This window comes from Prionailurus viverrinus, chromosome B2 (genome assembly GCF_022837055.1).
Source record: "Prionailurus viverrinus isolate Anna chromosome B2, UM_Priviv_1.0, whole genome shotgun sequence".
Classification (NCBI taxonomy): domain Eukaryota; kingdom Metazoa; phylum Chordata; class Mammalia; order Carnivora; family Felidae; genus Prionailurus; species Prionailurus viverrinus.
In genome coordinates, this window is record NC_062565.1 from 93,247,759 (window position 1) to 93,261,143 (window position 13,385).

The window sequence follows — 13,385 nt, forward strand, 5'->3', positions numbered from 1 at the left end:
AGAATTTTTGTATCATATTCATCAGGTATATATATTAGCCTGTAATTCTCCTTTTTAGTGAGGTGATTATCTGGTTTGGGAATCAAGGTAATGCTGGCTCTGGAGAATGAGTTTGGAAGTTGTTCTTCCATTTTTATTCTTTTGGAACAGTTTGAGAAGATTAGGTATTAACTCTTCTTTATTTTTTAATATGAAATTTATTGTCAAGTTGGTTTCCATAAGTCACCCAGTGCTCATCCCAACAGGTCCCCTCCTCAATACCCATCACCCACCCTCCCCTCCCTCCCACCCCCCATCAACCCTCAGTTTGTTCTCAGTTTTCAAAAATCTCTTATGGTTTGGCTCCCTCCCTCTCTAACTTTTTTCCTTCCCCTCCCCCATGATCTTCTGTTTAGTTTCTCAGGATCTGCATAAGAGTGAAACCATATGGTATCTGTCTTTCTCTGTATGACTTATTTCACTTAGCATAACACCCTCGAGTTCCATCCACGTTGCTACAAAGGGCCATATTTCATTCTTTCTCATTGCCAAGTAGTATTCCATTGTGTATATAAACCACAATTTCTTTATACATTCATCAGTTGATGGACATTTAGGCTCTTTCCATAATTTGGCTATTGTTGAAAGTGCTGCTAGAAACATTGGGGTACAAGTGCCCCTATGCATCAGCACTCTTGTATCCCTCAGGTAAATTCCTAGCAGAGTATTAATTCTTCTTTAAATGTCTGGTAGGATTCCCCTGGGAAGCCATCTGGCCCAGCATTATTTTTTGTTGGGTGATTTTTAATTATTGATTCAGTTTCTTTGATGGTTATGGGTCTGTTCAAATTTTCTATTTATTCCTGTTTCAGTTTTGGTTGTTTGTGAGATTCTAGGAATTTGTCCATTTATTCCAAATTGCCCAGTATGTTGGCATATATTTTTTTATAGTATTCTCTATAATTGTTTGTATTTCTGTGGTGCCACTTGTTATTTCTCTTTTTTCATTCACGATTTTATTTCAGTCCTTTCTCTTTTCTTTATGATACACCTGCTTACAGGTTTATCAATTTTAATTCTTTCAAAGAACCAGCTCTTAGTTTTCTTGATCTATTCTACTGGGTTTGTTGTTGTTGTTGTTGTTTGTTTCTAAATAATTTATCTGCTCTAGTCTTTATTATTTCCTTTCTTATGGTGAATTTAGGCTTTATTTCATGTTCCTTTTCTAGTTTCTTTAGGTGTAAGGTTAGGTTGTATTTGGGGAACCTTTCTTGCTTCTTAAGATAGGCTTGAATTGCAATATACTTCCCTCTTAGGACTGCGTTTCTTGAATCCCAAAGGTTTTGGACTGTTATGTTTTCACTTTGCTTCTGTGTATTTTTTAAATTTCTTCTTTAATTTCCTGATTAATCTATTCATTCTTTATTAGGATGTTCTTTACCATCACTCATCATCATGTAAATACAAATCAAAACCACAAAGGGATACCACTTCATACCTTTCAGAATGGCTAAAATTAACAACACAAGAAACAACAAGTGTTGGCGAGGATGTGGAGAAAGGGGAACATTCTTGAACTGCTTGTGGGAATGAAACTGGTGCAGCCACTCTGGAGAATAGTACGGAAGTTTCTTAAGAAACTGAAAATAGAAATACCCTATAATCCAGCAATTTCACTATTAGGTATTCACCCAAAGAATATAAAAATACAGATTTGAAGAGATATATGTACCCCAATGTTTACAGCAGTGTTATCAACTATAGTCAAACTATGGAGAGCCCAAATGTCCATGGGCTGATGACTAGATGAAAAAGATTATCATATGATAATATGATGTGGATACAACTAAAATGTATGATGCTAAGCAAAATAAGTCAGTCAGAGAAGGACAAATACCGTATGATTTCACTGATATGTGGAATTTAAGAAAGAAAACAGATGAACATATGGAAATGGGGGGGAAGGGAAGAGGGGAAAACAAATCACAAGAGGCTCTTAATGATAGAGAGCAAACTATGAGTTGATGGCGGGAGGTGGGTGTGAGATGAGCTAGATGGGTGATGGGTACTAAGGAGGGTACTGTTGGTGAACATTTGGTGTTGTAGTTAGTGATGAATCAATGAATTTCACTCCAGAAACCAATATTGCACCATATGTTAACTAAATAAAATTTAAATTTAAAAGCAAGGACAAAAAAAGAACTGCCAATTTTGATATTTGAATGATGAAAGGTGAAGAATTACAAGAATAATTACTATTTTTGTGGCCTGAAAGAGTGAGGGGAAGTAACGTAATATAATAAAATCCACAAGACTAGAAAAGAAAAATATTTATTGCAAATCATAAGTACACTGATAAAATGATCCCACATATAAAGGAAACCATTAAACATGGGGGAATATTTGTTAGGAAAGTAAAAACAAGTACTTTTAACAAGTACAATAAAACATTTTGAATATAGGTATACATTTGAATAAAATGCAACACAGAGAAACCACTCAGAAAATATTATATTAATATACCTGTTGAACAATATTAAACACTCAGTATATTAGTTTAGCATAATAATGAGGCATTTTTCTCTGGTAAAAAGGATGTATTATGAATAGGTGCTGTATAAATATTTGTTTCCGACAAAGCAGATTGCAAGAATGAGTTCTTTGCTACACTAGTGTTTCTAACAGTTGGGAAAGCAAAATAATAAATTAGAATGCGCAATTCATTATAGTACTTAAGTATAATACTTATAAGACTTAAGTCATTACTGCAAATATTAATTATGATTGGTATAGTTATTGAATAACAAATTTTTTCTATGTACTGCCTATTTAACTCACTTAGAATTATTAAGTTATACCTCCTCACTAAGGAAATTAAGATATTCAAATTACTTCCAAAATGATGGAGAAATGAAGTTTGTAACTTGTATTTTTTGTTAAATGGAACTATCTACCAATTTAATAGAAGAAAGCTGGTAGTTTATGATGACTTATATAAATAAACAGATTTGAATAAGTTTGAAAAAAAAGTTAGTTCTGAAAATCAGTTTCCATACCATTACATACAACTCTGTAAAATTTATGGTATAAATATTAAATTTAACAAAAATATAAATTTGTTGCGTGATTACTTAATACTTTGCTGTCTTTATTGGCTGTCTACGCAGTGTTCCATGATTATTTGCTTACGTTTAATATAACATTTTACATAAGCTATATCACCAATGTGCCACCTTGTTCTCGTCAGAGGAAGAGAATGTTCCAAATACTCCATGGCACTGATATCACTTAGATATGAAAGAGAAGGGCGTTTGTAGTTAAATACTTCTTTTGTTTTATAAGAAAGAAAAGCAAAACTGTGTCAATATTTCTTAACAGTTCGTGAAAAGACTTACTACATTGACAAGGGGAAAGAAAGCCTGTTTTGGAGAATTGTGTTTTGTTTTCTTCTTATGTGACTTACAAAGAAAACAGGCATAGTCTCTCTGGAGGGTAGATTGAACTAAGTTGAACCATCCATTTGCAACTTCATTGCAATAGACTTCATCTTCCCCTGATAAAGTCTGCCATTTGGAACCAAGGCAAACCTTGTTAACTTAAGGCTAAAGTTCTGTTCCAGGTCATGATGCTAAAAGAACCAAGAGACAAAATATGTATTTTCATCCAAGAGAAATATAGTACCCAGACGAGAGGAGTGAATGTAGCTGACTGAAAAATATTTAGTGGAAAAATATTGATGGGAAAAAGGAAAGAAAAACTGAACACCTGGACAAAGTTGAGAGATCTTAAGAGGTAGTTGGCTTCCATAGAGCACCTTCCATCTTTAACTAGATGGTTATCATCTAGTGATGTCTGCTTTACATGATACAAGGCAATCTCTAAATGAGAGTTACATTTCTTCCTCTCACATGGTACTACATTCTTGAGATCTACATAATCATCTGGGAAGGAACCTCAAGTATCCTTATCATAGTTATATTGGTATGGTCTGATAGAGGCTAGTCAGACAGGGTCTTCTGGGAACAGACTGTCTTTATGGGTGCTAGATTAATGGGGCTGAAGATATCATGTTCCTCTTCCTTTTCTCCAGGAATCATTGTTATAAGCCTGCCACCAACACTATCAGTGACAAGAGGAGGGGATAAGGTAAACTCCCTTAGTGCAACTCCCTTAGGGAGTTTAGTGAGAAGGGTAAAAAAAATAGCCCTGTGAAAGCAGGTTTTATACAACGAAGTTTATAATTTTTAAGTCAGCTTTGCTTACTAATAATGATTGATTCCTTAAGGCATGACCCTCTATAATGGGATAGTCTGGGCATAGTCACTCTATTCTGTGATAAACAGTGATAATCCTTGGAGGAAGTCTTGCTTGCTAATTAGTGTAGCAACACCGTGCTGTTGCTAAATGATAGATTAAACAATAATTGTTCCTTCCCAAGTATTTACTTTTTTAAAAAGATTTTACTCTTTTAAGTAATGTCGACAGGTTACTCTTAAGATATCTCAAAACTGGCATTTGCACTGCTGTTTTACATGATACATTCTTTGTACTGATGGTGAGCTTCATTTTGCATAAAGTGTCTTCAACAAAGATACTTTAAGTCTAAATATGGTGAAATTTTATTATTCCTTAATCATATTCTGGAGGTGAATTAGGGGCTCTATGGTGTCTGATTTTCCCATTTATACTTCTAACGTGTATGTGTTTGTGTGTGCGCGGGCGTGTGCGCGTGTGTGTGTGTGTGTAATATGTGTGTATGGTAAATATAGGTATGTTAAAATGACAATTAACCTTTGCTTTGGCATAGCATTTTAATCTCCTACCAGATATATTATGTGAACCATGCTCCATTAGGTATGTCAAAACTATTTCACTTCCCATTACAAACTGTGAACCAAAGTAATTTAAAATATGTTGTTATCAAATCCACACTTTAGAGTTCCCTCCAAGTTCTTCTCATCCTCAACTCTGCTAATTTAAGAAAGTGCTGCAAATGTGCACACCAATATATTAGAGCTACTAATCCACAAATTTACTCATCTTTTCTTAATCTTTAGTCTTCAGTAACTGTTAGGGTTTTTTAATAATCCTTTAGGAAACTATTTTTTTCATTGTTTTTTTATGACAAAAGATAATTTCATATTTTCTCTTATCTCCTTTTTCCTATCTCCATCAGGATGACTGGCTCTTCCTACTGCTTTGAATAATCTGTAGAGTTTTGTTCTTAACCCTCCTGGCTTATGTTTAATACTCTCTTTTTACATAGATTATCATAATTATTATTTTACATTAATTCATCCATAGACACGAACTGCCTTCTAAATTTCAGAACATTTAAAACATTATCACTGGAAAACTCTTGTTCATTTTTAAACCTATGAAGTGGTACTATCCTATTGTATTTGCTGTGGAGACAGAAACATTCCGTTTGTGTCATTCAGTATGGTTCCTATTAGCCACATTTGGATATTGGGAACTTAAAATGTGGGAAAAACAGAACTTTTAATTGTATTTAATTTTGATTTTAGTGGTCACATGTTGCTAGTAGCTACTTTATTGGATTGTGCAGCTCTATAGCTATATATAGAATTTTCTGTCATCTTTTTCTTTTTTTTTTTTTTTTTTGTTTTCAACGTTTTATTTATTTTTGGGACAGAGAGAGACAGAGCATGAACGGGGGGAGGGGCAGAGAGAGAGGGAGACACAGAATGAGCCATCAGCCCAGAGCCCGACGCGGGGCTCAAACTCCCGGACCGCGAGATCGTGACCCGGCTGAAGTCGGACGCTTAACCGACTGCGCCACCCAGGCGCCCCTGTCATCTTTTTCTTGATTTACTATTGCCACAAATTCCCACATGCTAATTAAATGAAGAAATGAAAACATTCATACATGAATGAATACATATATTAATACATGATCCACAGGACTCGGACATTGGGATTTCTGTTCTACTTTTCCTTTGATCTTTATGTGCAGAATGTGGTTGAGTCTCATGTTTATGATCTCCTTTTCCTTTAGTTTATTTCAGCATCTTTTTAAATCTCATTTCCTTGAACCAATTTTAGCTTCCTGTATCATGTTCAGGTATTCTTTGTAGGTTAGGACTTGATCTGAGATATTGTCCATTTGCAAGGGCCTCCCCTCAATCACCATGATCTTTAGAATTTTGAGCAGAATAATCATGGAGTTCAGAATAAGGGAAAGCATTCTAGTTTCAGGGCTTTGCTTTAAATCTTTGAAAGTTCAAATCTGCTCGTGCAGTTCTTAGATCCAATGTCTCCTCTTCAGAAAAGTCTTCCTGACTATCGAAACCAAAGTTGATCTTGATCATGAAGAAATCTCCCTACTTCATTTTCTTTATAATTTTCTGAAATTATGTTTATCTCTTTATTACTTAGAGTGGTAGCTACCAAATAAATAAAATAATTTCAACAATGTAATTCATTTTTATTTTTTTTAATTTGTTAACGTTTATTTATTTGTGAGAGAGAGAGAGCAAGAGCGGGGGGGCGGGCAGAGAGAGAAGGAGATACGGAATCTGAAGTAGGCTCCAGGCTCTGAGCTGTCAGCACAGCGCCCAACCCGGGGTTCAAACTCAGGAACCATGAGATCATGACCCGAGCCGAAGTCGGATGTTCAACCAACTGAGTCACCCAGGCACCCTAACAGTGTAATTTATTCTTGCAGATAGATGTTTATTCCATAAAAGCAGAAGCTTCTGTCTTGCTTGGCACAGTATCTCCAATGTCTGTCAAGAATGATGCCAGTACCAGAGTACATATCCGTAATTAGTTATTGAATGAAGAAATAAACAAGTGATTAATTTAGTAGTTGGTGGAGACCATACTTGTCTTGGATTTCAATTTGAAATCTCTGGGCATTTCTTTTTGTATGATGTGTGCCTTCTTCCTCATTTCCTGGTAAGTGTGAAAAATCTTGAGAAGGAAAACACTTCACCCTATCTAGCTCTATTTGCAAAGTTAGGTACAGATTAAAGAAACATGGGTACTTGGCATGAAAGCTCTATAACTTAATTGAATGTGTTTTAGCTCTAAATTCTCCGTATCTCTCTTCCCAGATGCATTATTATAATATATAATGCCTGGATGTGGCTATGCTCATTCCCTGTAGATATTAAGGACAGAAGACTTTCTTGGACTTGATTTTCTATATCTCTATATTTTGAATACATCAGTAATAATCTGTAAACTATAATTTTTTGCAGCACACAGATGAAACCTGTGTTTTAACAGAGGTCTTTCATTCTCTCTTTCCAATAATCTACTATTTCCACTCTAATAATAGCACAATATTTATCAATGACTAGATATTACTATGGACCAAGAATGCCACTGTTAGTGTTTTGCTACTCTGCATTCAGTTTATGAATCAGCTTTACAGTTTTACTTCTGAAGAATCTGAGGCTCACAGGATTAGGTAATTTATTCAAAATCACAAGCTTACTAAATGGCAGATCCAATGTTTTGGCATATGTCTCTTGGTCAGTAAACTTGAGGTATTTTCTAATTTCTGAAATAAGTTGTCCCATCTTCAAGTGGGTAGGATTCCTAAAAGTTGATTTTTTTTTTTTTAGGTAGAGATTCTCAGTATTACAAATAACCTATCATGTAAATGACAATGAGATTTGGAATGGAGATTATTTTGGTGTCCAATGATTTCTAATCACTTCCAGCTGAAGAGCAGAGAAGAAAAACCTGAATACCATCAGTGATTGATATGATGAGCTTTCTTCTGAAAGGCACTATTAATATTCAATTCCCAATTCAGTCCTTTATTTTTCTATAATAATAATGATTATTCTGGGCAACTATCTTGAAAGTATATGATGAGCATGTTATGAAGCACTCCTTATTCCTTAATGAGAACTGAACAAGGAACTAGATAGTGACAAGATAAAGTGTATATCTTTATACACTTTATAAAGTGTATAGATATACATACTAGATAGGAACTAGATAGTGACAAGATAAAGTGTATAGATATACATGACCTGTTCCTGTATGTGTGTGCATGTGTCTGTGTATTAATGTTTTAAACAAATTTAAACAAAGCAAAATGCTTTAAAGAAAAACATTCAATCATTGGTTAAAAAAATCAAGATATGGAATACAGAATTTAGGAATTCCTTCCTGACATTTTCCCATTTTAAAATTAAATTTAATAAATCAAACACAGGGTTGTTTAATATTTTTAGTATATTTATATTTAATTAATTATAATATATAATTATTTATTATATATAAATATATAAAATGTATATATAAATATATAAAATATATAATAATATATAATATATAATTAAATATAAATTAATTAAATTAAATTAAATATATTTAAATTACTTTATATTCATGTCTAACCTTTCTATTTTCATAAAGATCTCAGGAAAAAAACTAAAAGGAATGAGAAGTAATCTACATGAAAAGATTACTTAGTAAATTGCAAAATGTGACTACGTGCATGCATGTGCACATATGCAAGTGTGCGGGTGTGTTTGCTAGAGTACATTTTATGAGGGCATTTACAGACATAATCATGAGCAAATGTAGGTTTTTTTATAGCCAACGCAAATGAAGCATGCCTTCAATTAGAAACTTCTGAAAATACACTGTGATAACCTACTGAGAATGCAATTGCTTTTCTTCACAGCATCATATCCACCTCTCTTTAGAAGCCCATAGTATAGAGTATGTGTTGTAAGTGCAATATGTTCTTCTTGAATCATTTTAGTTCATTAAATGCATTTTGTACTTCAAATACCGTTCCAAGATTATACATTTGATATCTCGAAAATATGCACATGGGGTTCTTAGAGTTCAGTGGGTAGAATTAGTGAACCTCAAAAGTCTTAGAGCTCGTGTGTTATATAAATGAGTATGTTAAACTTCAGATTATTAAGGCTTTTCTGAAACACCTGAAACACTTAAATCCCTAATTCCCTAGTGTGTGATTATTCTGTTTTCAACAGTTAAAATTTAATTTTCTACAACCTTAAGCAAAAACTCAGAAAAAAACATTCCTTACCTTATGTTAAAAGGAAAAGAAACATATTCCCAGGAGCAAGTCGGGCATGATTGTACCTGCATTTTAGGAATTGTAAGGTAACAAAATCAATACCAAACCTGTACACCTACAACTCTTTTTTTAGTGCTATTGTAAGTGGTATTTTTAAAAAAATTCAATACCCAATTTTCCATTGCTGGTACATAGATATGAAATTGATTTTTACATATTGATTTTTATACTACAACCTAACCAATCTCAATTATTAATTCTTAGGCTTTGCTGTTGGCTAAGGAGCTTAAAGCAGTCCATTCCCATTTCCTCCTTCCATTTCTTTGTCATACACTTAATATTTACATATGCTTGAAGCACATAATATATTGCTATTATCTCTGTTTTAGATAGTTATCACTTGGTGTTACTAAAGATCAGAAAAAGTGAATTTGACATTTACCTTCATTTCATTTCTAACACTCTATTTTTTTGTGTAGAAAGAAATAGATTCATGTATTTATCTAGTATCATATTCCTTCTGCCTAAAGGCTTTTGTTAACATTTATTGAACTACAAGTACATTACCAATGAGTTCTCCCAATGTTTGGTTACCTGAAAGAGCCTTTATTCGTTCCTTCATTTCCGAAACTTACTTACACTGGGTTTAGAATACTGTTTTCAAAGTTTTGTTTTGTTGATTCTTTAAGGACATAAGAGATGCCATTCCATTGTGTTCTAGCTTGTATAGTTTATGATAAGAAGTCTGTTTTAATTCTTCCCTTTGTTCCCTTTAAAAATGAGTTTTGCTTGTTTTGGCTGCAATGAACTCTTCCTTTTTGTCTTTCCTTTAAAGCAGTTTTAATATGATATGACTATGTATGTGTGTATGTGTGTGTATTTGATATTTATCCTGTTTGCTATTTTTTGAGTTTCTTAAATCCATAGGATTTGTCATTAATTTGGGGAAAAAATGGCCATCATTGCATCAAATATTTCTCTACCCTGTTCTCTGTCTCAGTTATGCAGGGGCGGGGGGATAGTTTAAATAGGTGATGAGGATTAAGGAGTGCACTTGTGATGAGCACTGGATATTGTATGGAAGAGCTGAATAACTGCATTGTATACCTAAAACTAATACTACACTGTATGTTAACTAACTGGAATTAAATAAAAACTTTTAAAAAAACCTTTTATATTATCTCATAGTTATTGAATGTTTTGCTTTTTTGGTTTTATTCTTTCGTCTTTTTTTTTTCCTATTGTTGTAATTAAGCCTTCCTCTCAGACAGTTACAGCATCTCTATCTTGGGGATAAGGACTTCCCAGCCATTTTGCCCTGTCCTTGGCTGGAATCCATGCCTAGGACATATTCTTTCCCTTCTCCTAAAAAAATCAAGGGATTTTTCTATTCTTTTTCCCTGGCAACAGTGTGTTTTCATAAGTGTGCTAAGGGTGCCAGGATTTGTTGCCTTTTCCATAGTGATTTAAGGTTTTTTTCCTTTAAGAAATTTTTTTAATGTTTATTTTTGAGAGAGACAGAGCGCAAGTGGGGGAAGGGCAGAGAGAGGGGGAGACTCAGAATCCGATGCAGGCTCCGGGCTAGCTGTTAGCTGAGAGCCCGATGTGGGGCTTGAACTCATGAGCCATGAGATCATCACCTGAGCCAAAGTCCAAGGCTTAACCAACTGAGCCACCTAGACACCCCAGTGATTTGAGGTTTTTATTCCATAAAACAGACAGAAGAAAGGATCCAGACAGGACTCCTTGCCTTTTGGGCAGTGGCTGCTATCGCCTTTCCAGGACTGGGCAACCAGGGGTGTTTCTCAGGACTCTCCCTTGCTTCCAGTTTTTATGAGAGCACACATTAGGTCCATGGGAAAAAACAAACAAAAAACCTGTGAGTAGGTGCTAATACCCTTTGTGTCAGTGTCTCCCAATGATTTCACGTTTTCTTATTTGATCTTTGGCAGTCTGTTATTTTTCAGCTGAATTCTTTGAACACTTTGCAGTGATAACCAAATGCATGTTTACCTTTATTTAGAGACATCCATTTTTCCTTAGATTTTATGTGAACTTATTGCCCTGTGACCTCAACCCTCTGACGGATTTTAGAAAATTTGTTCATAGTTTGGAGGATGTGTTTTGTTGCTCCTGTTGTAAAGGTAGGAGTGATATTCTTTTTTGTCTTTCCAAATCATAATCAGAAGCCAAAATTCCCATATATTAGGATCTGCTACCTAATCATTATAGATATCATTTTGTGATAATATGACAGATAAATTTTCACATCAAGTTGGATTCTTTAAATATTGTATTTTTCAAATACTAAATTTCACTTCCTTTTCTGTCTTCTTCTACCTTTCTTTCTTTCTTTCTTTCTTTCATTCACTCATTCTTTCTTTCTTTCTTTCAAAACTGTTACTTGATGCTTTATTTTCATTCTTAAAGTAAAATAATTATTTTAGTCCTTAGTCATTTGTCACCTAATCTTCAACTCTGAGTAAGTTATACCTGACCTATTCAAAAAACCTCAAATTTATGCAATAGTGTCATCATGTAACACTTTCCTTCCTTTTTAGAACTCAATATTTTGTTAGAATTTTTATTCCACATTTTATAAACCTCAGTTTTGTAAAGCCAAAATATACTTTCATTTTGGTAATGTTGATCACTGTTTTATTCACATGAAGATTTCAAATTTAGACTGGCATTCTCTGTTATAATAAAGTTTAGGCTTTCCTATATAATTTCTTAAAATTTCTATATTGCTATTGTGGTTATTGACAAGACGATTTACATATATTATCTTATCAACGAGCTGAGGACAATGACTCTCTTGTAGCGTATAAATGGCCTGTCCTAACCTAATCTAATTCTCAGTACAATAAAAAGCTAGAGATTCATTATTCTTTAAAATTTCAGCACCTTTTAAAATATTTAAATATTTTTTCTGTTTTTTACATTATTGGCAGATCTAATGTCATGGGTGGAAAACATATTCCATACCTGTGAATAGATAGGAAATATAATTTTATTTGTTCTCTATTTACGGGTTCATGATCATAAATTATATTAGGTCAGTTCAAATACTTATATTTTATGTAATTTTTTTTATTATTGTTGAGTTTCTGGAGTTAATTGATCTCTTTACCAGGGACACCAGAACTTCAAGAAAAAATTTTAAGAATTTTGTGTGTGTGTGTGTTTCTGTGTGTGTGTGTGTGTGAATGTATAATTCTAGTGTATTAGACAATGGTTTTCTGTAGGCTTACATAAATCTCTTTCTTTTAAGACTTTGTATTTTTAACTTCACATTTACAAAGTTGGAAGAATTCTACAAAGAACTCTCGGATATTTTCCTAGATTTACCCATTGTTCATATTTTTTCCAATTTGCTTTATCACTTAGTCACTTCTTGTTCATGTTCTTTTTCTCCCCATACATACGTAGTTTATTTTCTTGTTACCTCTAAATAATTTAAGAGTACTTTGACATCATGCCTCCTTTCATTAATAATTCATTTTTTAACTAATCCTTGATTCATATTCAAGTGCTGTTGATTGTCTCAATAATATTCTCAGTAGTTTTTAAAATGTCTGGTCCAGGATTCAATTCAGAGTTATACATTGTAATTAATCATCATGAAGCCAGTTTTCTTAATTCTGAAATATTTCCTTAGCCTTAATGTTGCAATATATTTTATTACATATTACTGAATTGGTAATGTTTCTTGCAGGTTTTAAACATTTTGTATAAGCCCTTAATAAATATCTAGACATCCAACAGTGTACCTATAATGCTAAATGTATTTAAAGCAAAATCCCAGGGAAAAATCCACTCCTACTTAATTTATTGGTTGAACAAATCCTATTGAACTTCTTCAGTGGGTCAAGCCCTGTGCCAAGTGAAAATACAGTGATGAAAAGAACTTTTCCTTTGCCCATATGGAGCAATGAATCAAGTGAAAAGAGATATACAAAATATTTGCCCAGAAGACCTAGATTGCTGAGTCATTTAAGTCTCTCTCTCTCTCTCTCTCTCTCTCTCTCTCCATCCCTCTCTTTTAAGTTTATTTATTTATTTTGAGAGAGAGAGAGCAGGGGAGGGACAGAGAGAGGGCAAGAGAGAGAATCCCAAGCAGGCTCCACACTATCAGTACAGAGCCTAATGTGGGGCTTGATCTCACAGTTTGTGAGATCATGGCCTGAGCCAAAATAAAGAGTCAGACACTTAACTGGCTGAGCCACCCAGGCACCCCAAGCATCCAACTCTTGATTTCAGCTCAGGTCATGGTCTCAGGGTCCTGAGTTTGAATCTTGCCTGTGTCGAGCTCTGAGCTGAGCTTGGAGCCTGCTAAATTTCTCTCTCTCTCCTTCTGCCCCTCTCC

At 34.0% G+C, this 13,385-nt stretch overlaps 1 long non-coding RNA gene across 1 annotated transcript; it reads right to left on the reverse strand.

The window, feature by feature from the left end:
* Positions 1 to 1,844: 1,844 nt before the first annotated feature.
* On the reverse strand, positions 1,845 to 10,096 carry LOC125166776 (uncharacterized). The gene is made up of 3 exons (XR_007152535.1): positions 10,071 to 10,096; positions 3,118 to 3,121; positions 1,845 to 2,059 (listed from the first exon to the last, which is right to left on the reverse strand). It is a non-coding gene; the product is annotated as an uncharacterized LOC125166776 (long non-coding RNA).
* Between the last annotated feature and the right edge of the window lie 3,289 nt (positions 10,097 to 13,385).